This window comes from Anguilla rostrata, chromosome 19 (assembly GCF_018555375.3).
Source record: "Anguilla rostrata isolate EN2019 chromosome 19, ASM1855537v3, whole genome shotgun sequence".
NCBI classification, from domain to species: Eukaryota; Metazoa; Chordata; class Actinopteri; order Anguilliformes; family Anguillidae; genus Anguilla; species Anguilla rostrata.
This window is the reverse complement of record NC_057951.1, coordinates 709,919-735,746: the sequence shown is the minus strand read 5'-3', so window position 1 is coordinate 735,746 and position 25,828 is coordinate 709,919. Positions and strand designations below refer to the sequence as shown.

General features: G+C 40.6%; 1 protein-coding gene and 2 long non-coding RNA genes across 3 annotated transcripts in view; 1 reads left to right on the top strand and 2 right to left on the bottom strand.

The window, feature by feature from the left end:
- The window catches only part of LOC135245706 (NACHT, LRR and PYD domains-containing protein 5-like), a 281,523-nt gene that overhangs the window by 105,693 nt on the left and 150,002 nt on the right, over positions 1-25,828 (bottom strand). The gene's annotated exons all lie outside the window — the stretch shown is intronic.
- On the top strand, positions 2,031-6,769 carry LOC135245758 (uncharacterized). Its single transcript, XR_010327381.1, has 3 exons — positions 2,031-3,731; positions 5,645-5,712; positions 6,054-6,769. It is a non-coding gene; the product is annotated as an uncharacterized LOC135245758 (long non-coding RNA).
- Positions 14,208-16,595, bottom strand: LOC135245746 (uncharacterized). Its single transcript, XR_010327369.1, has 3 exons — positions 16,337-16,595; positions 14,986-15,139; positions 14,208-14,435 (listed from the first exon to the last, which is right to left on the bottom strand). It is a non-coding gene; the product is annotated as an uncharacterized LOC135245746 (long non-coding RNA).

Sequence of the window (25,828 nt, the reverse complement as noted above, 5' to 3'; positions counted from 1 at the left end):
AATAACCACAACAGCCACAGACACTCAGTCCTTAAAAACATTAAATTCTGTACATTCTGACCCCATTTCAACAGACAGATTTCATAAACAACTTCACATGTCCACACAATAAAGCCCCAAACTAAGGGGATTTTGTGTGTTCTCCTTCTTCTCTTTCTTCTTCTTCTCATTCTTATTTTTCCTGCCGCCTATCCCACTAACAACATGTCTCCCCATTGGACATTTTACCGACATCAGCCAAATCTTGACCTACACGACCCAAACAAAAACTCGCATACACACGCAAAACACCCATGCATTTTTACTCTGAAACATTTGCAGTTTAAACAGCTAATCGGCCTGTGGCCTAGTGGGTAAGGTTACAGTCTTGGGAATATGGGGTCTTAGGTTCAATCCCAGCTAGGGACATGTTTCTTTAACCTGCATTTTATAATTCATAATTTTAATCACTAATAATTGTCTACTACTTCTCAATTATTGCTTTTGCACCATATCTACCCGCCGTTCACCGAACGTAGGCTATACACTGCATTATGACGTACCGTCTGCATGTTCAGTTATTAACCGGCTACAATATTGCAAAGCCATATGGATTCAACGGGAGCTCTTCTGTGCTTACTGGCCTGTGTTCTTCTTTAAAACCACGGACAGGTTTGCTAATGATATTTCACGCATTGCATAGCTATGTCATGGTGCTGCACTAGCAAAGTCACAGACTGGTAAACCTCCAGTTGAAGGATTGAATCCCGCCTCGCCTTCAGGCAGATAATTTCCTCTTTTACACTAACGTTTTCTTACGCTTATATTTGCTTTACCAAAACTCACTCAAGGCCACCCATATGCATGACGGCAAATGTATTCCTTTTATTAAAAAGTTACACCAGTTCACCACTGTGCCATTTCTACTAACTATATTTCTTCACTTGTCTACTGTACAAAACCTTATCGGCAAACGCCCACGTTTCTGCATTCATGTTACCTCGCCCTGTTCTCTATCTAGCCACATACAAACAATTACTACGTATGTACGTTCTGCAACTCCCCATTAAAACATTACATTTAAAATCATGACTCACTCATAACTATAACTACTCATACTGAACATGAAAAAAGCACATCAGTGTAACGAATTTCACACATTACTTAACCCTCCACTTTAATAATTAGTACTTTATACCGACTGTTATATATACCATTCGATAAGGAACCTAAGCTCGCTCATGGTCACTTTGCGCACTATAGTCTATGATCATGTCAACCTTCACCTACATGCCCATTCTGCTAAAAACATATTGTTTCAACTACGCAATTTCATCACATCTCCTAATTTCTGTCACACTGTTCTTATTTTCTCATATGCAAAGCCTGCTGGGACATAGGCCTATGTGTCTGCTCCTATTCTCCACTATCAAGTTTTCCGGTTCTAGCTTAGCAAAACAGCGAAGAGGATTCCTACCTATTCATTCATTCCAGATAAGCCTATCAAAATGCCTTATAAACCTTACCTTAAAAGTGCATCTCCACGAAATAACAGAAAACGGAGCAGGACAGAAGGGTACACAAGTTGCGACTTAGGGAGCTCTAATTCTACGGGCTTGCTGATTCTTTTGTCAATCAAGGCTCGTTGGATGGCCGTCAAATCCGTGAGTACATACACTGGCCATATTTCACCTGTGTTTCTGATGCGTTTACACTTACGCCACCGCACCCTTTGTCACAGCCACTGTTTTACATATATAGCAAACGGTACACGCTCATCAGACTGTATAAATTCACACAAGGATAGCCATAATCCACAACCGCTTCTTACAGGGTCACTTCGCATTTCTCACTCTCATAATAAAACGCTTTGCAAAAAGAAATGATATCTCATGAAAAACACGTTTTCAACGTACAAAAATGCCAAGTTACTCACACATACAAGACATACATGATTCTATAACTCATTCATTCAGACTGCCAAAATCCAGGCCTGCCATTCAAAGTATTGATATCAAAATGACGCCAAGTTACGGTACTACAAACAATATAGGCTATCCTGCCTCACCGAAATTAAATAAGATTTATTCCAAAGCAATGCTACGTGGTCGGAGCCGCAATGTCAGGCCAAGAGGCGCCACCTCCCACCCCAGTGACCACAGACTGTAGCCCCTACTGTAGCTTAGTCCTCCGCAGTAATCAGGAAGTGACGCAAACTGTACCTCATTGGTCCACAACAAATATTATAACAGTGCCCAAATGACACAATAAATCATGAAATCGACCCATGGACAGTCATAAGACGAATAAAATACACATATTGTGACTATTTGTTCTCATGAGAAAAAATTATTGACTTTGTATTTTGACCGCATTTGTACCGTAGACTTACATGGAAACCGGATATGAAAACACCTATACTGGAGCCAACCGTAGTGGCGCTAGTGAGCAACCAGGAACAACAAGACCAGGAAATGAGCTTCAAAAACGTCTGGTTTTGGCCGATTGATTCGGACGCAGCTTTTTCGTCCGCTTACCTGTAGATGGACGCTTTTTCGCGTAATAGGTGCCTGCGTTCTTCCTTGTCCGTTCACCCGATATATAAGCAGCTTGAAACACAGCAACTGACAACAGACAACAACAGACAACTTGTCACAAACACATACGTATAGGAATTGTAAGGTCAGCTAACCTTATTTTTTTCCTAGTGGGAAAACTAGAAGACCTTCGTCGGTTAGCCTAGTCAAAGATAGACGGACACCCCCAGTCAAAGCCTGCGAGAGTAGACAGTAAACTGTAGCGAGATCGTCATCCAATGCCGAATTGCCCCATTTTATTCACTCGAACAGGGTAATGTTTATTAAAGTCGTCGTAATATGTTCATATATGTTTGGATGGACATGGAATTTCACACAAAGGTAGTTTAATTACCCTAAATACCGGACACCTAGGCTACTTCCAACCCCCACGTCTTTTCGAAATTTTCAATAAAAAGGACGGGACCAACGCCGCAAAGAAGCGTGTCCGGGTTCTGGAGGGTGTCCGACTATGAGTAAAATGATATCATATAGGCCTAGAGTAATCTCTGCCTAACATAATCACTCCACTGTATATTTTTCCTCAATATTGCAAACCACTTAATTTTAGTAGGCTAATGGGAATGATTCCCTCTAAAACATGAAAAAAAGTAACAACCCCTTAATTGTTTAAAACAAAATCAGGGTTTATAGTGCAGTAAGTGTAAAAATGTCAACAACAAGCGACAAGTCCTGTGACGTCCGTCTCACTAGGCTACCTCCTCACATGGTAGAAGTGGTCATGGAATATTAAAAAAAAACTGAAGTAAACTTTCTTTTAAAGGTTATTTTTAAATTACTTTCTGGTCTAAAATGTATGTTTAGATTCCGTATGAGCTCTTAGCTTGTTAGGCTACGCATTAAACTCGCTATTTTATTGCCAGTTATCCGTTTTTCTGAATTACGCGGGTTAATGCGATTATACCTGCAGATTCCCATTCCTCCCCGCAGCCCTTTACCTTCAGCTTCTCTGACCTCAGTTCCACTCCACAGCAGACTGTTTACTCAGTTTTTTACATTTCATTTTATTCCTTCTTTCCTAGGATTTCTTTCTCCTCCATTTTTAAAATGGCCGTTAAGCTTCCGTTTCTGTTTTGGACCTTTCCTTACTTACCTGTTTACCTGCTCAACTGAATGTTCGATGGGTGGAGTCATCTGTTGTGGAGTGGAACTGAGGTAAGAGAAGCTGAAGATAAAGGGCTGCGGGGAGGAATGGGAATCTGCAGGTATAATTTATTAGCTGCATCATTCACGGTATTTAATAAGTTATGCAGAATAAACAAATATTTCATCCATGTAGATCTTTGCCAAATTTTAGCACATACAGTGAGCACCATAATTCATTGGACAGTGACACATCTTTTGTTATTTTGGTTCTGTACTCTAGCACTTTTGAGTTTGAAAGGATACAATGACAATGAGGTTGAAGTGCAGAGTGTCAGCTTTAATTTGAGGGCATTTTCATCCATATCGAATGAACCGTTTAGAAATGACAGAACCTTTTGTACATGGTCCCCCCATTTTAAGGTACTACAAGTATTTGTTGAATTGGCTTCACAGATGTGTTTCGTTAGGCAGGTGTATTAATTTGTGTCGTTAGTGAATGCAGAAGAGAGCTGTTGATGTCTAGTCTTGATTCTAGACTTTGCAATTGCCTTTGGAGATTGTTGTTGGGGTGTGACAACATGAGGAAGACAGCAGTGTCGATGCAAAATAAGCCGGCCGTCATAAGGCTCAGAAATGAAAATTAATCAATCAGGAACATTGCAAAAACCCTGGGCATGCCCAAGTCAACAGTTTGGTTCATCATTAACAAGAAAAAAACAACTGGTGAATTCAATTGCAAAGACCCGGTCAGAAGCAAAGACCCTAACTGAGGAAGACCATTGTAGTGGATGACCGGAGAATACTCTCTATGGTGAAGAAAACCCCCCTGACAACAGCCCAACAGATCAAAAACACTCTCCTTGATGCAGGTGTAGATATGTCAAAGTCTACCATACGTAGAAGACTACACCAGCAGGACTACAGAGGGTACACTACTAGATGCAAACCACTGATAAGCCTGAAGAACAGAAAGGCGAGACTACAGTTTGCTAAAAAGCCCTAAGAGTTCTGGAACAAAGTCTTGTGGACAAATGAGGCAAAGATTAACATGTACCAGAGTGATGGAAAGAGGAAAGTGTGGAGAAAAAAAGGAAATGCCCATGATCCAAAGCATACCACCTCATCTGTGAAACATGACGGAGGGGGTGTTATGGCTTGGGCCTGTATGGCTGCCAGTGGAACGGGCTCACTTGTCTTCATCGATGATGTGACTGCAGACAGAAGTAGAACAATGAATTATGAAGTCTACAGAAATATTTTATCTGCTCAGATCAAACCAAATGCCTCAAAACTCATTGGACAGCACTTCATCATGCAGCAAGACAATGACCAAAACATACTGCTAAAAGTGGAAAATCCTTGACTGGCTGAGTCAATCACCGGATCTGAATCCAACTGAACATGCATTTTACATGCTGAAGAGGAGACTGAAGAACAAACAGGAACTGAAGATGGCTGCAGTACGGGCCTGGCAGAGCATCACCAGGGAAGATACCCATCGTCTGGTGATGTCTGTGCATCGCAGACTTCAAGCAGTCATGCATGCAAAGGATATGCGACCAAATATTAAAAATTATTACTTTATTCTACATTATGCTAAACTGTCCAGTATTTTTTGATGCCTGAAAATGGGGGGACTATGTGCAAAAGGTTCTATAATTTCTAAACGGTTCATCCGATATGTATGAAAATAGCCTCTAATTAAAGCTGACAGTCTGCACTTCAACCTCATTGTATCTTTTCAAACCAAAAAATGTGTCACTGTCCAATGAATTATGGTGCTTACTGTACATATATCAGGCCTATTCAACAACTCGTGAATTATATTGATGTTGGGACTTAGAGTTCTCCAATATCTGTAGGCTGAACACAGAAATAAGCCTTTTTGATTATAACAAACCATCTCAAGACAAATAGCCTACTACAGACAGAAAATTAAATAAATAAAAAATAAATAAATAAACTATTTAATGCTCCACCAGTCTCCCTGCCAGTCACTGACCCATTAACATCCTGAATGATGGCCCTATGTAACATGCTAAAGTGTGAGGTAAGTAATTTTTTTATTTCTTATTACAAAATAATAAGAAATAACAAGCATGTGCTTTTGTTTATAAGTTTATGTGTAATTTTTGGTATTTTGTCTGTACATTTTCTTGTGCCTTCCCGAATCAACTGTTTCTTTTCTCTCTCTTTTTTTTGTTGTTGACAATTTTTAAGGTTATTTGCCCTTTCTATACTCATCATATGTGTTTGTTTGTGAAGTATTTAAATAAAATATAAAAAAACTAACGAGAGCTGACTTTCCACGATACCTGCTCTTACCAGTTCCACTTCATTTTATTCAAAATGCGCCACAAGACATTTTATTTTATTTTATTTGCATTTCAGGGCTGAAATGTGAGATCTGACCCACAGTCTCTTTCTCGAGTCGGGAGTATCTGGAGACGGGACGTGTCAAAAGCAAAATGGACGGATCAAAAGCATGTTTCTATTGGTCAATGATTCGGTGAGTCACGTATATTATCCAATCAAAAGCATGATCCAAAGGCGTAGATGTATCAAGATGGTTTTGACGTTTCTGAGACGGCATATCTGTTTTTGTTGTCGGTCCTGGAAGTGAATAGTAGGCTATGTCGGTGCATAAATTATGCGCGAAAAAAAAGTTGTGGTATTTGTGTAATCTGTTAATTTACACAATTTATTTGAAAATGGCATTTGATCGTCAGTGATTACGACGCTGAAGTTGGCTCTCGATTCGCAGCTCCCGACTCGAAAATTCCGCTCCACCTTAAATTGGCGAGGTCTCTTTCCAGCAGGTTCTTGTTATCTTAGTAGATTCCTGGCACACTTGAGTGTTTTTGGGACCAGGACTTTGTTTCACGGTCTTTGTCTAAACTATTTAGCCAATCTAATATGCAGTAAAGTCATGTTTGGTGTTGATGGAGAGCTAATATCATGAGCTGTTAGATGGTCTCATTCTATGTTGAGAACGTTGTCATTCAAAGTTTATGTGTCACATGAAAGTGAAACGCCAATCACGGAAATTGAGCTATGCAGTTGTTACACTTGAAATTGTGAAAATGGCGACACTATGTTTGAACAGTTGTCTGACTCCAGTGCTTTGGATGCTGTTATTATTATTATTATTATTCACAAATATGATTTTTACATTGTAAAATAAATGGTACTATTGTGCTAAACTTTATGCAACCCACATACATACAGTACATTAATTGGGCAAACATATGTCTGGATAGTTTTGTAAGATTAAAAAATGTTTTAATAGGCCAAAATATTTTCCATTATTATATGTATTTATTTATTCACCGCCCCACCCCTTTTTTATATCAAAAGTATTGATGTCAATACTTTTAAAGGCCTAGATTTTGCAAGTTTTAATTATAGGCTTATAGACAGTGCTTTGTATGGGTGAGTATCTTGGCATTTTTGTACATTGAAAACGTTTTTGTTGAGATATTTCATTATGTACTGTGTTTTCTATGAGTAACTGATAATAATAATAATAATAATAATAATAATGCATATAAATGTATGTACCATAATGAAATCTGGAGAGAGACATGTATACACATACATACAGTTGAGGCCAAAAGCTTACATACACCTAGGCTAAAGATATTCAAACTCAGTCTTTCATAACTCTGCACATTTCATGTTGCCATACATTTAGTTTGGCAAGTTAATTAAGGCATCTGCTTTGTTCACATCAGAGGTAATTTTAAAACAATCGATTAGAGACATATTTATTTCAGCTTTAATTCACTATATCAGAATTCCAGTGGGTCAAAAGTTTACATACACCTAGTTTAGTGTGTCTTTAAACAGTCTGGAAGATTCCAGAAATTGATGCAATTACTTTTTACTGTAACTTTTGTCATAATTAACTGGGAGTTAATTGGCACATGTGGCTGTATTTAAGGGCCTACTTCTAGAGCCACTGCCTTTTTGCCCATGATACGATGGGAAAATCCAAGCAACTCTGCCAGAAAATTGTGGACCTCCACAAGTCTGGTTCCTCCTTAGGAGCAATTTCCAAGCAACTGAAGGTAACACGAACATCTGTACAAACAATTGTATACAAATATAAAGACCACAGACACTGCAGAGTTCAAATTCCCAGGACTAAACAAACTTTGGTCAGAAAGGTTCAACTGAACCCCAAGACAACAACAAAGGAACTGGTGAAGGAGTTGGCAGCATCAGGTACCAAAGTATCTACATCCACCATTAAGAGAATCCTACATTGCCATGGCCTGAAAGGCTGCTGTACAAGGAAGAAGCCCCTACTCCAAGGCCGGCATAAAAAATCCAGAATGAACTAGAAATACTGAAGCAAGTCCTCAAGACATCAGCTAGAAAGTTAAAACTTGGTCAGAACTTGGTCTTCCAGCAGGACAATGATACTAAGCATACCTCCAAAGTTGTAACAAAATGGTGGACTGCACTGAAAAAGTGTGTCCGAGCAAGGAGGCCCACAAACCTGACTGAGTTACACCAGTTCTGTCAGGAGGAATGAGCAAAAATTCTGGCAAAGTATTGTGAGAAGCCTGTGGAAGCTTACCCCAAGTGTTTGATTAAGTTAAGCAATTAAAAGGCAATGCCACCAAATACTAACAAAGTGTATGTAAACTTTTGACTTACTGAAAATCTGATATAGGACATACAAGCTGAAATAAATGTCTCTTAGCTATTATTTTGAAATGACCTCTTATGGAAATAAAGTAGATACCCTAATTGACTTAACACAGGAAATGCATGGTAACATGAAATGTGTGGAGTTGTGAAAAATTGAGTTTGAATGTCTTTAGCCGAGGTGCATGTAAACTTTTGGCCTCAACTGTAGCCTACAAGTTAAACTGTATACTAGAACTGTTAGTTGGAGTTTGGGTTGCTTACAGCAGTAGCTTAGGTGGTTGACTTTCATGATTGGAGGCGACAAAGACAGTGATAACGTTGTCGTAAATATTGTTTCCCCCCATTATTACCCCATAACGTGGCAGTTTTTCTTTGGAATCCTGTAGAGTAGTAATCCTTCCTCGACTCAGTGCACACACTGACGCTGCGAACAAATAGGGTTCCGTTTCTTAAATTATTTGTACATGTCCGGTTTGTGGTCCCGACCAGACAATTGAATGAGTAATTGATTGAATAAATTTGTAGTTTGTAATGAATTTGCTTGTCTGCGACTCCCTGATCTGACATCGGTTTCAAGGGGGTCCCTGTAAGCGGTTTCAGGATTCGGCTAACGATGGATGCAGACAACAGGAGCAGTTACCATCAGCCATCCTGCTTGTCTCTTAGGAGTGATGATTCATATCGGCGTGTAAGCACACACACATTACAGCGTTCCTGCTCTGAACATAGACTCAGGCTGGTTGATCTGAATGTACAGAGTAAACAGGCACATGCTGACTTGTGCATCACATCTCATGTACAAAATCTATGCTCAAATGGTTTTAAGGCCACGTCTGAAGGGTTTATCTATGCTTCCTTTGGATTTTATTTATATTTTAATAATCTGACTTTTTATCCTACGAGCAGGCATATCATAAGCTGCCCAGAAACCTGATGCTAAAGGCATTGTTCAGTTCTGTTGTGCAGAGTGACCGCACATGACCATTGTAACACACACAATTATAATATGGAGCTTATTTTCATATACACAATTTCTAGATGATCTTATTCAGATTCCTTCTCACATATAGCAAGTCATCTAGCAGACTTGCAAAGTGAGACGCTGATCCTGGAGGAAAGTCATGAAACTCCACAACAGAGCCCATAACAATGCCTCTACATGCACAAGATGTCCTCCAGTGTGGAGAGTATGTGTAATGTTCTTAAAATGTTTTCAGAAATCGCACGGCACTTTCTGAAATGGCCTTAACTTGATGCACTTAAAACTAGTTTTTCCTATACATATGAAGGTTATAGATAAATACTTATGTGACCTTTGTGACAGAAATTACTTGCACATGGAAAATACAGTGGATTTCATATAAGCTGTCTCTACTGAACTTGACTTGACTTTATTGTCCCTGTAGAGAAATGTGGATTGCAGCACTGTGTTGTGTTAAAGGGCATCATAGACGCAGACAATAGAAAGTTAGAAACATTGCAAATGTCACAGTAGTAGTAGCACAGGAGTATACAATATGCAGGGATGCTACACAGGCAGCCCAGTGTGACACAGACAGCTGGAGCAGCCAGATCAGCTGGTATTAGGCGTGGCTGGTGCCTGATGGCTCTCTGGTGTCTGAGTGAGTTCCAGTTTTATTTTTGAAAGTAGAAATATATAACTTGACATAACTGCGAGACAATATTTTACAGTAAGATAAGATTGCTATTAAGCTACTTGAACCAATTCATATGCAGATGAAGACATTTGATTGCAAAAGCAACTGTCAACTGAGAAACATTAGCCGTAATCTGAATGCTGAAATCAGTGACTATTGAGCATGTGGCTTCATCTAGTGGTGGTTTCTTTAATAGGTTTTATAAAAGGTTGGGTTTTGAATTCCTTCACATTATGGTAGGCCTACCATCAAATGTATATCACGTTAAATGTCATTAAAAACAAATTATGATTATTATTATTACTATTATTAGTAGTAGTAATAATAACTTCAGAAAAAAGCTAAATTGAGTGTACATTTTCAAGAAAAAATGAGCTCAATTAGATTACACGTAACTCAAATAGGTGCCACCGATAGACCGTATAACAAGAGCAGGTTAAAACATAGCGGACCGAAGCGGCTGACATCATAGACATGCGCAGTGTAACTTTATCACTCACTCAGTCAGTCACAGACATTCGTGTTTGTAGGGCTGGCCCCGCTGTTGCCGTCCGGCCAAAAATAGGTCAGTTCTAAAGGCACCCAGAGAAAGCCGTGAGTCTCTGTAATTGTTGGTAGTGAGATCCAATCAAATCCCCGTTCACTACCAAGAATCTACCAATGAATTGAAGGGGATAGCCAATCAGAGTGCGTATGTCTACCAAGACCAATCGCTTGCTCGAGTCTCTCGGGCTGAGAGACGCGCAAATATTGAATGAGGTAAATCGCCGTTTTATTTTCCTGCGTCGGTAGGTAAAAATAACCGCAAATTTAACTGAATCATAACTGGGAAAAAGTTACGACAAGCTATGGATAAGTATGGTAACGTTACCAAATGTAAAGAAATATTAATTTTTACAGTGTTATTACCTTAAGTCAGCTTCAAACTAACGTTCACCGGTTTAAATTACGGTAGACGACCTAATCTGAGGAACTGTTCTTAATTTATATCAGGCGCAACAAGTTAAATATATTTTTAACCTTTAAGTGTTTTTTCTCTGGCATTATAAATAGCTTGTTTTATATGAGTTTAATATATTCATTCAGCAGTTTTTATGCCTTTATACTGAATGATCCTTTGTAACTAGTCATCTGGATTGAACCTCCTTTTCTGTCATTTATAGCTAATCAAATAACCTTGCTCACACTGTAAGAAAATAAAATGTCCTAGAAATAACCTATAACTAGCTACATTTTTATTTTCTTTCTTCATTGGGATGGCAGGTATGCCATCCCGCCAAGTTACACCTTGGTGGGGCGGTATGCCCCATACCTATACACCACTGAGAGTTTGGCACTTTTCAGGGTTCCCCACAAATATAACCACAACAGCCATAGACACTCAGCCCTTAAAACCATTAATTTCTGTACATTCTGACCCCATTTCAACAGACAGAATTCATAAACAACTTCACACGTCCACACAATAAAGCCCCAAACTAAGGGGATTTTGCGTTTTCTCCTTCCTGCCGCCTAGCCTACAAACAAAATGTCTCCCCATTGGACATTTTACCAACACCAGCCAATCCTTCACCTACACGATCCAATCAAAATCTCACATACACATGCAAAATAGACATATCTTTTTACTCTAAAACATTTCCTATCTCAACAGCTAGTTCCTTTGTGGCTGAGTGGTCAATGTCATGGTCTATGGATCGCAGGGTCCCTGGTTCAAGCCCCACTGGAAGCAAGTTTCTGAACTGTGCTTTTTTTCTCACTAATATTTGTCTATTACTTACTATGCTTTTGCACCACATCTACCCAGCTTTCACCGAATGTATACACTGCATTATGATGTACCATCCGCACGTTCACTTAATTGGCTACAATATCTTCTGTAAAACCAGAGACAGTTTAGACAAAAAAGATCACGCAATTGCAGGTTTGTACATGGTGCGTATCACAAGTTACACAGTAGAAGAGCTGAACACAACAGCGATAAAGTTAGAGGGAGAACAAACAGTGCCCTCCTTACTCTAGATTGCAGTGTGACACAGTGCTGTTTGTACACAGTTACACAGAGAGAGGACAACAGTGCAGGTATACACATTTAATGTAGACCATCATGGGTTGCACTGTGTTAGAGCTAGGCACGCACACCGTGCTGTTGAGAACAGAGAGGGGCAAACATGCAGGCCACATTATGATGATCTGGGAGTGCAAGGGTGAAACTGTGCTACCGCAAAACCATCAATCCACTTCTAGAACAAAAAGCCATCAACCCCTCACGTCCACAAGCATTATATCTTCTCTACCAGGCCCTCAAATCAGTCAAAGCACCAATCACACAACACATTCTAATCATTCTACTACAATCACACAACAGATTCTAATCCATTCTACTACAAACACACAACACATTCTAATTTGTTCTACTACAATCAGGTAACACATTCTGATTTATTCTACTACAATCACACAACACATTCTAATTCATTGTACTACAATCACACATCACATTCTGATCCATTCTACTACAATCACACAATGCATTCTGATTCATTCTACTACAATCACACAACACATTCTAATTCATCCTGCTACAATCACACAATATATTCTAATTCAGTCTAGCAGAACCTTAATAAATCACAAAACATTCTAATTCAGTCTAGAACAGTCTAAAAAACAAATCAGTCACACAACACATTCTAATTCAGTCTAGAACAATCTAAACAACAATCAATCACAACCCAGAATCTACCAGACCCCCCCCCCACCCCGCCCAAAATGATCTTTTCACGGGGCCGAAAATCCCAGGCTGTGCCCCTGTGGAAAAGTGCTATATAAATGCAATGATTCATTCAGTCATTCATTATTTGGCTGTTTAATGCAAATATCTGAAAGCCCACCTATTCAAACTATCCCTTAACTACTTATTCTATTTTAAATAAACAGAACAAACCCTTCTCTTTTTGTATGCAAGTTGAGGCATGCAGCCCATCAGTGACATCTGATTGAACCATAGCTGTAACTAGCCACGTGACACTAGTTGAAAACATATTCCAAGTAACCAAATTGTGAATTGTAAATATTACCGCTTTTACTAGAACCACTACTTCTGCTTTTGTAGCAGAAACAATAATAATAAACTATTATTAAACTACAATATGCACACATGTATGCACTCAGTCACAGTCACTCACTACCTCACTCACTCACACACACATGCTCACAGTCACTCATTAACTCACACAATCATGCATTAACTCACACACTGACGCACACACACGTACACTCACGCACACAAACACTCACTCTCACACACACACATACATTCTCACACACACACACACAAACACTCACACACATACACGAGCACACAAACACTCACTCACACACTCTCTCTCACACACACACACACATTCTCACAAACATGCACACACACTCACACACACATGCACACACACACACACATACTCACACACACACACTAACACTCACACTGTCTCTCACACACACACTCACACTCTGTCTCTCTCTCTCTCTCTCTCTCTCTCTCTCACACACACACACACACACAGCAGTATACTCCATTTGTCAATAGCATTCCACTCACAGTTTGTCAGTTTCCTCTTTGCTGCAGAGATGGGTCCTGCTGAAAGAATAGCTGTGAGTTTGTCCGGTAGATCTCTTCTACCTTTTGGTTTAGCCTGGGAGAGCAGTTCTGTAGAGATACATACAGGGGGAATGTTTAACCAACATGCGAACAAACGTGTAGGATGATTGCTGAAATATTCTCCACATTCTCTAACATTCAAGATCTGTAAACCTTGTGCTAACGGAAGATTTAATATTTAAATTATGCAACACGCAGAAAGTAGAAGTGGAGGAACTAGTGTGAGGTGGGTTTGTTCCCACTCTTCAGAAAAGAGCCTATGAGAACTCACTGAGAAAACTAGATAGTGAAAGGACTGAATTGCGTGCATCAGAAAAACAGTGAGCAATATAAATATCTAGATAAAAATAAATATTGAAGTGGGAAGAATGACCGAAAAATACCTGTTATTCGGTCACCACATTCACACTCAAAACGGTTGGCTTATCCAATGATGATGGTTTTAGTGTGAACATGTATTATATGGTCTTTTTAAATTGAGGTCTATCCATTCATGTATTGACTGTTTATCAATGATAGTAACATTACATTTATTTGGCAGACGCTTTTATCCAAAGCAACAACAAGTGCAAACCCAAGGTTTTATTAATATCGTGTCATTGGACAAAGTAGCGATAACATCGAAGACATATTCTTTTGAAATGTAAACACATGCATGGTAAATTCTCACAATAGCAGTAAGCTAAACCCAAATTTTAGTAAAGGGGTGTGTCCTGACAGATTGGGGCTCAGATGAGGCCTGTCACATCCCTGGCAGTGAACGCAGGAAGCTCTCAGGCCAGGCTGCTGGCTGACCTGTCTCAAACACACCCATCGTTATCAGCCCTCTTACTCAAAGCCCAGCCTGAGGATGAGGCGGCTGGGTCCCTCTTACTCAAAGCCCAGCCTGAGGATGAGGCGGCTGGGTCCCTCTTACTCAAAGCCCAGCCTGAGGAGGAGGCGGCTGGGTCCCTCTTACTCAAAGCCCAGCCTGAGGAGGAGGCGGCTGGGTCCCTCTTACTCAAAGCCCAGCCTGAGGAGGAGGCGGCTGGGTCCCTCTTACTCAAAGCCCAGCCTGAGGAGGAGGCGGCTGGGTCCCTCTTACTCAAAGCACAGCATGGCTTCTCGGGAATTTACCAAGGTGCAGTTTGTGGCAGCAGGGAGTTACCACTGTGTGCAGATTACAGTGGTGAGGAGTTACCATTGTGTACAGTTTGCAGTGGTGAGGAGTTACCATTGTGTACAGTTTGCAGTGGTGGGGAGTTACCATTGTGTACAGATTGCAGTGGCGGGGAGTTACCATTGTGTACAGATTGCAGTGGTGGGGAGTTACCATTGTGTACAGTTTGCAGTGGTGGGGAGTTACCGTTGTGCAGTTCTCATCTTGGCTGCATATTCTGCTCAGGCAGTGAAGGTAGATGTGGGAGTGGTCAGACATGGTGAACATCTGAACGGAGAACCTCTTCCTTTGAGGGGAACTGCTCTGGAGGTACCAGCGGAAGGTTCTGTCGTTTGGGCAGCTGAAAGGATAATGGGCTGTGTGCCTAATTAAAGCCTTTCACACACATCCAAGCGTCCTGTATTACTGTCATTTACCTCCACCCCCTTTAGAACAAAATCCCCCATCACACTCATTGAAATTTATTAGGAGCACAACGCACATACTCTAATGACAATATAGCTTCAAAGAACAATTACCAAACCTTCAATATGGAATACTGTGCGGACCCAAATAGCCTCTAGGTCAAACAGGACAGGATTGCTTAACACTTTGATTTTTTAGTGTTTTTTTATGGGGCGACATAGCTCAGTAGGTAAGAGCGTTTGTCTGGCAGTCGGAGGTTGCCGGTTCAATCTCCCACCCTGGGCGTGTTGAAGTGTCCCTGAGCCGGACACCTAACCCCTAATTGCTCCCAACGAGCAAGTTGGATAATAAGCCATCTACCGTCACCCTAATAAGCGATCTACCACTGTGAAAAGTTTATTAAAAGGCAAAATTTCCCCAAACACAGAAAGAGAAATAATAAAACCAGAAATTGCTACCAAAATATAATATGAAGAATAAAAATGACATTAAAAAAAGCCATTAAATTACCCAGGTTCATGTTTTTGGTATAAAGAGTGCAATCTGAATGTTATCTGTAATAGGCCTATTCAACTGGCAGCCTGGGCATCAAATGCAACCTACCACTGATGCACTCTTGGGCCTCCAAAATAAAGCCTTTTTACAAGGCATCTACTGTTATCACACATGTACAATAAAAACTTATTCATACACTGTTTTAAAAGTACATGTTAATGAGACAAATACTACACATGTACATGTCAGCAGAGCTTGAGGCACTGGAAATTAATGTATTATGATAACAATGAGGCAGCATCAAGCTAACAATCAAATCACAGACAAAACGTAAAGGAAAAGAGAGAGAACACACCGCCTCACCCCCCCCTCAGGAGCAGAGAACTCATCACCCTGAGGAACAGAGCACTAACCCCCCTCCCCTCAGAAGTAGAGAACTCACCACCCTGAAGAACAGAGGACTCACCCCCTCAGGAGCAGATAACTCATCACCCTGAGGAACAGAGGACTCACCCTCAAGGGAGCAGAGAACTCACCACCCTGAGGAACAGATAAATAATCCCCACCCCACTCAGGAACACAGAACTCAACCCCCACCCCCACACCCCCTCCCTCCCCTCAATATGAGAGAACTCACCCCCCCTTTCAGGAAAAAAGCCTTCTTCTCCTCTTGTGGGTCTGCAGTCTGTGTGGCCCAGCAGGACTCCAGCTGTAGGCTCATGTTGTAGGCCAGGCTGTTCTCACAGTGCAGGGTCACCTGGATGTACAGCTGCTCTGCAGAAGGGAGCTCCACAGGGCCAGTGTAGTTGTATGCGTAAGATGAGTCACTGTACAAGGCCATGCTGATCACCAGGAGGTGGGATGAATTCACCTGCACCACACTGTGAGAGGTAACCCTGCAGAGGAGCAGAGCAGAACACACAGCAAACACATCATCCGTGTCCACATACACTAGATTTCCTAGAAAAGCACCATTTGTTTTTTTTAAATAGCATGTGACGACCCGCCCCCTTTTGGGTTGTTTCTGTTCACTTCTGTTCTACATTGTCATTCTAGGTTGGGAGGCGGCTCATCAGAGCTGAGGGCGTACACCTGGATCTGGGCGTGGCCTCCAGCATAAAGGCTGCTGCCAGTGCCCAGTGTGGTCTCTCTCCAGTCTGCTGCACACTTAATTAGTTTGTTTATTGTTTGGGTTCACTCCTTGCAACACACACAACATATTCTACACACCCACACTCACTTACACCATTGATTCTACTGACGGCTCATTTTAAAAACATAGTTGATGTAGTTCTTTTCTTGACCTTTGTTAATAAATTATTTGATTATTTAATGGTTTCATGTGTCCCCCAACCTGAGAGCCAGGGGTTGTAACAACATGGGGGCTCGTCCTTTAAATTCATTTCTAAATTTGGGTAAGCATTTCTTTGTAATTTGTTAATTTGTTGTATTGGTTTAATTGATAGTGCTGTTTGGTCACTTTCAGCCTATTGGAAGCGTAGGCTGGTAAGTATATTGGCTTTTCATTTGTTGCGCTATTTGTTTGGGGGACACTGATTTTGTTAAGGTCTGTATGTCCTAAATTGGATTATTGTTTGTGCGCCGTGTGTGTAGTGGGGAGAGCCTGTTGCTAGGAGTATTGTGTTATATGCAAAATTGACCAAGGTATGTAGGGGCTGCCACCTGTGTGCAATTAAGTTTCAGAATTCTTTCCCTGTTAGGAATAGCGGCGTGTCTCCTTTGGGGTACGTCGGATTAAAAACTGTAGTGTTTGTGGTGAAAGTGATTAGTAGCAGTTGTCTCGGGGCACTTCCTTGGTGTTGAGAGAGTTGCTGATTGCCAGTTCGCTCCCTCACCCCATCGGGCTTTAGGTGGCATAAAGAAAACCCGTCACCGATAGCCACATGAAGACTAGGGAGAGATTAGTTAGTTTCATGGTTAGGCAGTTAGTGGGGGATTTTTCTGATACTTTTTTTTTGCGCACTTTTCCGTTTTCTTCTGTCCTTGTGTTAATTTGCAGAGTGGTCCAGCATGGCAAATGCTGGAGGAGTTTATCCGTTGTCCCTCAGAGAATCGTTGGGGGCAATGCACCAAGGAACAATTGCTTAAGATTGCGGAACATTACCGCTTGATATTGGGGATAAAAGGCTTAGTAAAGAAAACCTTAAGGCTATGTTGAAATCCAATTTATGGGACATGGGGGTCTTGTCAGGAAAGTTAGATAAGAGCCCTGGTCAGCTTCTCCAGTCATCCGTAGGTGGTAACTTCACTTTTGAACAGCAGAAAGAGTTGCTCTTGTTACAGCTGGAACGTGACAAATCAAAGCGTCACGCCGAGTTAGAACTGGAGAAAGCCAAACTGGAGTTACAGCATTTCAAACTGGGATTTAATTAGGCACAGAAAAATGGCGGGGATCTAACGGGGATTGTGCTGCTTCTCCTGGTGCTTCTCCACACCTGTTTGATGTTCGTAACTTGCGTCTTCTGCCGCAGTTCAGTGAACAAGATCCAGACACTTCCTTCTCTCTGTTTGAGCGTGTTGCGGACTCAAGGGGGTGGCCTGACGCTGATCGCACTTTGTTACTGCAGTGCGTCTTGACGGGTAAGGCACAGGAGGCATATGCTGCTCTCAGTTCAGCTGATAGTTGTAGCTATGTGAAGGTGAAGTCTGCTGTGTTAAGGGCGTATGAACTGGTACCAGAGGCTTACCGACAGCAGTTCAGGTCGTGGAGAAAGGTAGAAAAGCAGACGCATGGTGAGTTTGCTAGGGACCTGGCTACTCATTTTAATCTGTGGTGCGCTGCTTTGGAGGTGGAAACATTTGAGGACCTGGCTGATCTTATTGTCCTTGAACAGTTCAAAGATTCAGTCCCTGGCTACATAGCCACATACATAAATGAGCACAATATAGATGTTGGAGACGCTCAACCAATCAGGCAGCGTTTTTATCGTGTTTCATCAGAGAGACGTAAAACGTTAGACTCTGAGAAAGTATATGTTGGATAACAATATTGCAGTTCCCTCGTCGTCCAGCTGGGCCTCACCGTGTTTGTTGGTGGATAAAGTGGATAAAACATAGATTTTGTACTGACCTCCGAAAGGTTAACAATGTCACCAAACCTGACTCGTACCCTCTTCCTCGAATGGAGGACTGTATAGACCAAGTTGGCTCCGCTAAGTTTGTTAGCAAATTCGATCTGCTAAAAGGTTACTGGCAGGTGCCCTTGACGGCAAGAGCGCAAGAAATATCGTCCTTCATCACCCCCTCTGGTCTGTATTCATATACAGTTATGTGTTTTGGCTTGCGAAATGTGCCAGCGACCTTTCAGCGCCTCATGAACCGTGGTCATTTCTGGTCTCGGAGGGTTGCGCGGTGTTATTTGGACGATGCAGTGGCCCACAGTGACTCGTGGGACTCACACCCAAACGAAATCCGTGCGCTATTTGACAGGTTTCGGGGGGCGGCCCACAGTTAATTGGCTAAGTGGGGGGAGTTTGCCAAAGCGGGGCTGTTTTTATTTTCCTTGGTAAAAGTAGGGGGGCGAGGTCAGGTGCGACCGGGTTTCAGGGGTAAAATTTTTGGGCCATCCGCATACCCTCCTTTCCCACCACGGGGAAGGGGGTTGATGCGTTTTCCTTGGCCTTGTGGGGCTACCCCATCGTAAATTTTTGCCCAATTTCTCCCCCCTGTTTGGTCCCGGCTCACAGAAACCCGCTTAAAGGAAAAAACTCAGTTTTTTTGGTCCCCTAGCTGTCAATCGGCCTTTGAGGGGTGTCAAAATCAATTCTGTGGTTTTAAAAGCCGGGGTTAGCTGCTCTCAGCTTCATCAAGCCTTTCACACCCGCAGGGGGGACGCCAGGGGAACGTGGGTGTGGTGCTTTCCTCCTTTTCCAAGTAGATACAGGGAAATTTATCATTTCCCCTCAGCTTTTCTCGCAAGTTTCAACTGATTAGTTAAAATATTTCCTGGTTGAAAAAAAGGAAAAGGCCCCATTTTGATGTTTATGTGGGTTCAAAGGGGGTGCCCATTTTGGGTTATACAGACCAAACCCCTAAATTTTGAAACCTTTTCTACAGTGGGGCCCAAAAAACAACGGCTAACCTTTGGGGCACTGTTCCGGGGAATGTTATTGCCGGGGGGTTTTTCGAAAATAAAGGGGGTCAAAAAAAAAAACCCCCTCCCCGGGGAACCCCCCGTTTTTCGGGGTTTTCCTTTCCCCATAGTAAAAAATGTTTTTTTTTTTTTGTTTTCCTTTTTTTTCCCCCTCCTTTTATTTTTTTTTAAATTTTCTTCCTGGGAAAAAGGGCCCAACCCCGGGTTGCTGAAGGGGGAGGGAGAGTGGGACCCAAAGGGGGGTTTTGGGCAGCGGAAAAAGGGGGGGTTTTTAAAATTTTTTGGGGGAATTTCTATTTATTTTTAATTGGGTTTTTTGTTTTTTTGGATTTCGGGAAAAAAATTTCCCCTCTTATGGGGGGGGGGTGTAAAAGGGGCCCGGGGAAACCCTTTTTTGGGGTGTTTTCTGTTCACTTCTGTTTCCAAAAATTTTCATTCTGGGGTTTTGGGGGGGGTTTTAATTTTAGAGTGAGGGGGGTACCCCCGGTCTGGGGGGGGTTTGGGGCCCCAAAAAAAAAAGGCGGGGTGCCAGTTCCCAGTGTGGCCCCTTCTCCAGTTGGGGTTTCCCCCCTTAAAAAATTTGTTTGGTTATTTTTTTGGGTTTTTATTTTCCTTTTCCAAAAAAAAAAAACCCCAAATTTTTTTTAAAAACCCCCCCCACACTCAAACCATTGAATTTTACGGGGGGCCCCTTTTTATACATAAAAAAGTTGATGTATTTCCCCTTTCATTACCTTTTTTTAAAAAAATTTTTTGAAAAATTTTAAAGGTTTTTTATGTGCCCCCCCCTATTTTTTTGAAAAAACCCCGAAAAGCCAGGGGTTTTAAAAAAAATTTTAAAAGGGCCCCGAAAAACCCTGTTTGGTGTTGTTGAAAAAATAAAAAACATGGGGCCCCGTTAGGGGGGGGTTTATTTATGGGGGGGAATTTTTGTTTTTTTAAAAAATTTGGTTACATGAAAGGGGGGAAAAAAGCCAATCACAAAAAAAATTTAGTTTTTTAAACTTTTTTTCACCGAAATCGGGGGGAAAAAAAAAGGGGGAAAAACCCCCATGTTTGAACAATTGTTTTTCCCCCCCGGGGTTTTGGGGGGCTTTTTTGGAATAAAATTTTTTTTTTTTAAATTTCCCCCAAATTTTTTTTTTACATTGTAAAAAAAAAAATTTTTACAAAATTTTTTCTAAACTTTTTGAAAGGGGGCCCCGGGACAACATTTTCATTAATTGGGAAAAAAATATGTTTTGGATAGTTTTGTAAGTTTTAAAAAATTTTTTTTTAAAAAAGGGCAACATATTTGCCATTTATGTAATTTATTCATTCACCCCCCCACCCCCTTTTTTTATAAAAAAAAAATTTTTATGCCCAAAAAACTTTTAAAGGCCTAGATTTTGGGGGGTTTTTTTTTAAGGGGGTTTTTTGGGGCCCCTTTTCTTTGAAAAGGGGGGAAAAAAAAGGGGGGGAATTTTGGGGGGGGATTTTTTTATGGGGAAAAAAAGTTTTTTTTCTGGGAAAAATTTTTTTATGAAAATGTTTTTTTTGGGGGAAAAAAAGATAATAATAGTAAGAAAAAGAGTGTATTTTTCACACTGTTTTTTTTTTTTGCTCCCAAAAAATGATAAAAAAAAATGGTAAAAACGTTTTTTGACCTAAAAAAGGGTTTTTGGGGCGGGGGACATCAACCAAAAAAACTTTTGGGCTGGGGGGGGGTTTTTTAAAAGGGGGCCCCGGATTTGGGCAGGTCCAAAAAAGGGGGCCAATTTTTTTTGGGGGCCCGGGTTTTTTCCCCCCAAAAAATAGCACGGGGGGGCTACGTTGGGTAAAAGGTTTTGTTCTTTTTCCCCCAAGGGGCAGAGTTTTTTGTTTGGGGGTAATATTAAGTTCTTATTTTTTTTAGACTTGAGGGGGTGCTTTTGGGGGACCCTGGGGGGGGCCTTTGGAAAAACTAAGGGACCCCCCCTTTTTAAGGGGTTGGGGTTTGGGGGCTTTTTAAAAAAATGTGTTTAAAAAAATTTTTTTAAACCATATTTGACAGGGGAGCATTTTTTTTTGTCTGTCTAAGTTGGGGCCTTTGGGGGTTTTTAGAAAGGGGGGAGAATTTTTTTGTGGAGTTCCACGGGGGGGTGGGGTACTTAGGCCCTACTCTTCCCCTCTGTATATGTCCCCTTAGGAAAAAAAAATTTTTTGGGGAAAAAACCCCTGGTGGAAAATTCCATACCTATGCAGATGTACCAGTTATGGTTTTGTCTGTGGGGGGGCCCCCGGGTGGGGCAAAAAAAGGGGTTTTTAAAATTTTCCCTTTTGGGTTGGGGGCCGTTTTTGTCAAAATTTTAAAAAAACTGGTGCCCCAAAAAAAAATTTTGGAAAAAGAATGAGGAAAAAAAAAAAAAAAGGTTTTTTCCCCTTTTAGGTCCGGGCCCCTTTTAGGGGGAAAAAAAAAATTTTAAAAAAATTTTTTCCCCCCTTTTGGGGGAAAAAAAAACAAAAACCCCCAAAAAAAAGGGGGAAAAAAATTTGGGGGGGGCTTTTTTAATTTTTACCCCCAAAAAAATCAGTGAAAAAAAAAAAAAAAAATTTCTTTTTTTTTTAAAGGGAAAAAAAAATTTTTAGAGAAAAACCTTTTTTTCTCGAAAATTCCCAAAAAATTCCCCAAAAAAAAACAAAAAAATGCATTTTATCCCCAAGCAGACGGGGTTATTGTAAGGGGTTTTTTTTCGGGGGGCCAAAACCCCAAAAAAAATTTAAATTTTAAATTTTGGGGGCTACGGGGAAAATTTTTTAAAATGAAAGGGGTGCAAAAAATTAACTGATGGGGGCCCAAAAAGAAGGGGGCTCCCCTTTTTCCCCCTTTTTTGGGGAAACCCCTTAAAAACGGGTTTTTCCTGTGGCTTTTAGAGTTGAATTTTAAAGTTCTTTTACTCTTTTTTTTAAAACCCCTAAAGGGGGGTTTGCATTTTAAAAAAAATTTTTTTTTTCCCCAAAATCTCCCAAATAGACCCCCTTAAAAATTTTCCCCTAGTGTGGTCTGCTAAAAAATTTTTCCCAAAGGGGAAAGGCTTTTAAAAAAAAGTGGAGGGGGTTTCCCATTTTTTTTTTTATCCCCCCAAAAATGTGGAAAACTTTTTTAAAAAACATAATTTTAGATTTGCCCTCAAAAAAATTGGGGCGGGTTTTTGGAAAAAAAAAAAGGGGGGAAAAAAAATTAAAACGGTTTTTTTTTTGGGTTTTAAATTTTTATTTTTTTAAATTTTTGGGCCCCCAAAACAGGGAAAGCTCCCTTTTAAAAACCCTTTTTTTTTTGGGGTTTATTTTTTTTTTAATTTTTTTTTTTTTCCCCCCTTTAAAAAAAAATGTTTTTTACAGCAAATAATCAAGTTTGCATTTTGGCTCATATCTCAAGAACAGTGTGGCCTAAAGTCAAAATTCTTTCTTCATGTCAATCTCTCAAGTCATGTGCATCTTTGCTCCAATGGTCTTCTGCTCTAAAAATGTCAAAGTTTGCGACTTTTCTCAATTTTCTCAAAAACCTATTTTCAACGTCTCGTCAGAAACCGTTGGCCCAGTCATCTCAAAACTTAGTCAGGATCATCTACAGACTTCACAGATCTTAAGTTGTTAAAGAATTTTCGACATGTCAATCCGTTTCCAATATACGAGCCAATCAATTTTGATCAAAATGCCTAAGTACAGTAGATGTCTTGTATCTCGTCAACGCATTGTCTAATTTTCACGAAACGTCACACATACGACATTCTGTGGAGGATCCCCAAATTTCATACAAACAGACCACTAGGAGGTGCTATAACTAAAAATGGCTTTTTTTCAGTGACAAATTTTCAGAATAAATTCAAATTTGGTACATTGGCTCATTTTTCTAACTTTTGTCAAAATATTGCTTTGATAACTTTATCAATGTGGCTGCCAGCAACCAATCAAAATCCAGAAACTTCTAATTTCCATTGTGAACATCCAATCGACATGAAATTTAGTACAGACATTTATGACATCATGAAGAAGGGGTGTACAAAACCTTGGAGCAAACAGCCAACAGGTGGCGTTACAGCAAGGACTTTTAGCCTGTATCTCAGGAGTTACTTGACCTAAATTCAAAATTCCTTTTTCTTCTGTTTCCTATAAGGGACTTTTATCAATTTGCATCATAAATTTGACTTTTTTATTATTCATATTTTTCTTAAGAAATGTTTACGTTGCTTGGAGCCTTGACAATTCAACAGTTTGAGTGCATGAATTCGGTAGGTCCAATCAAGGATGCTCCATGGTGCTGGGGATTAACCCCACATCATGACATGCCGGAGGTCTCCAGTTTGAATCCCGACATAGGCTTGGCCTTCTGAACAACTGGTGAAGGGTAAACCGTGCTCCTGCATCAGTGAGCTTACTGTAGCCGGTTTTTGTTTTGTTTTTGAAAAGCATATGATTTTTTTCAAATATTGTCAATTACCAATGTTGTTGCTCCTTTTCCCATTTGACTCCAATGACCAGAATGACCAGGAACTTTCAAATATAAATCACCAATTTCCAGTGCCAAATCTCCCATTTCTAATTTGCATCAAATTGCACAAAAAGTACATATGTAACCCAAGTACCAAGGCTGTATAATGAAAAGTTACCTCATTATCTAGCCTGTGTCAAAATTTCCTGGGCCTTGAGTATTTTTGTGTGTCCAAACATGCATTGGAGCATGCCTTCCCAAATAGCTCAGTTGTAAACTGTTTGTCTCTCAGTCCTTTGGTTGAGGGTTCAAATCCCGGTAGTGGTATCGTTTACTGCTTCAAGTCTTCATTTGATCTGGATCTGGGCTTGTGTTCCTAATGGGCATTGTCTGCCAAATCATTTACACTGCTTTGACCCCGGTATGAATTTGTAGCATAAATCCAACATGTGAAAAGTTATATGTATGTTGAGAAGCTTACTCAGACATCGACCTAAGTTCAGCAGGCATCAATTCCTTCTTGAATAAAATTAATCTACCACAACTATTCAAAGAACATGCACATGCACAACACTGGACGAACCATTAACACAAACTGAATTTCATAAAGCACTGACCCAGATGCCCAACAATAAAGCTCCAGGACCCGATGGCTTCCCCACTGAATTCTTTAAACATTTTTGGCTAACAATTTGTCTATTATTCATCAGAATGGCACTTGAAATAAAACATAACTCCAAAATTCCCCCGCATATGAACACTGCGTTGATCTCAGTATTGCTTAAGCCTGGCAAAGACCCAACCCTGCCCTCCAGCTATCGTCCCCTATCACTTATCAATACTGACATCAACATAATTAGCAAAGCTTTAGCCACCAGAATTGAAACAGTCACCCAAATCATAATTCATCACGACCAAACTGGATTCATCAAAGGACGACATTCATCAAACAATATGTGCAGACTATTTAATTTAATTAATGTCATCAATCAACACAGTTTAAAAGCAATAATTACCTCACTGGATGCAGAGAAAGCCTTCGATAGAGTTAACTGGACATTTCTATTTGCAACATTACAAAAATTTGGTTTCGGAGAATCATTTATTCACTGGATAAAAATACTTTACACCTCACCCATGGCTACAGTCACCACGAATGAAATAACATCACAGAGCTTCACACTACACAGGGGGAATAGGCAAGGATGTCCACTCTCTCCCTCTCTATTCACTTTTTTCATAGAACCTCTTGCTGCAGCAATCAGACAAAATGAAAATATCAAGGGAATTATAACTCATAACACACACCACAAGATCAGCCTTTACACAGATGATGTGGTGTCATACTACAAGATCCTAAAAATTCCCTACAAGAAGCCATTAAACTCATCAAAACATTCTCAAAAATATTTGACTACTGGATAAATTGGACAAAATCTATAATTTTAGCCTTAGAAGGAGATGATTGGAATGCTGCAACACAGGAATCGCCTACTCCCCCCCCCCCCCTCCCCCCCCCACTGGAAATATCAAGTATTTAGGCGTCAACATTTCCCTCAAGCTGT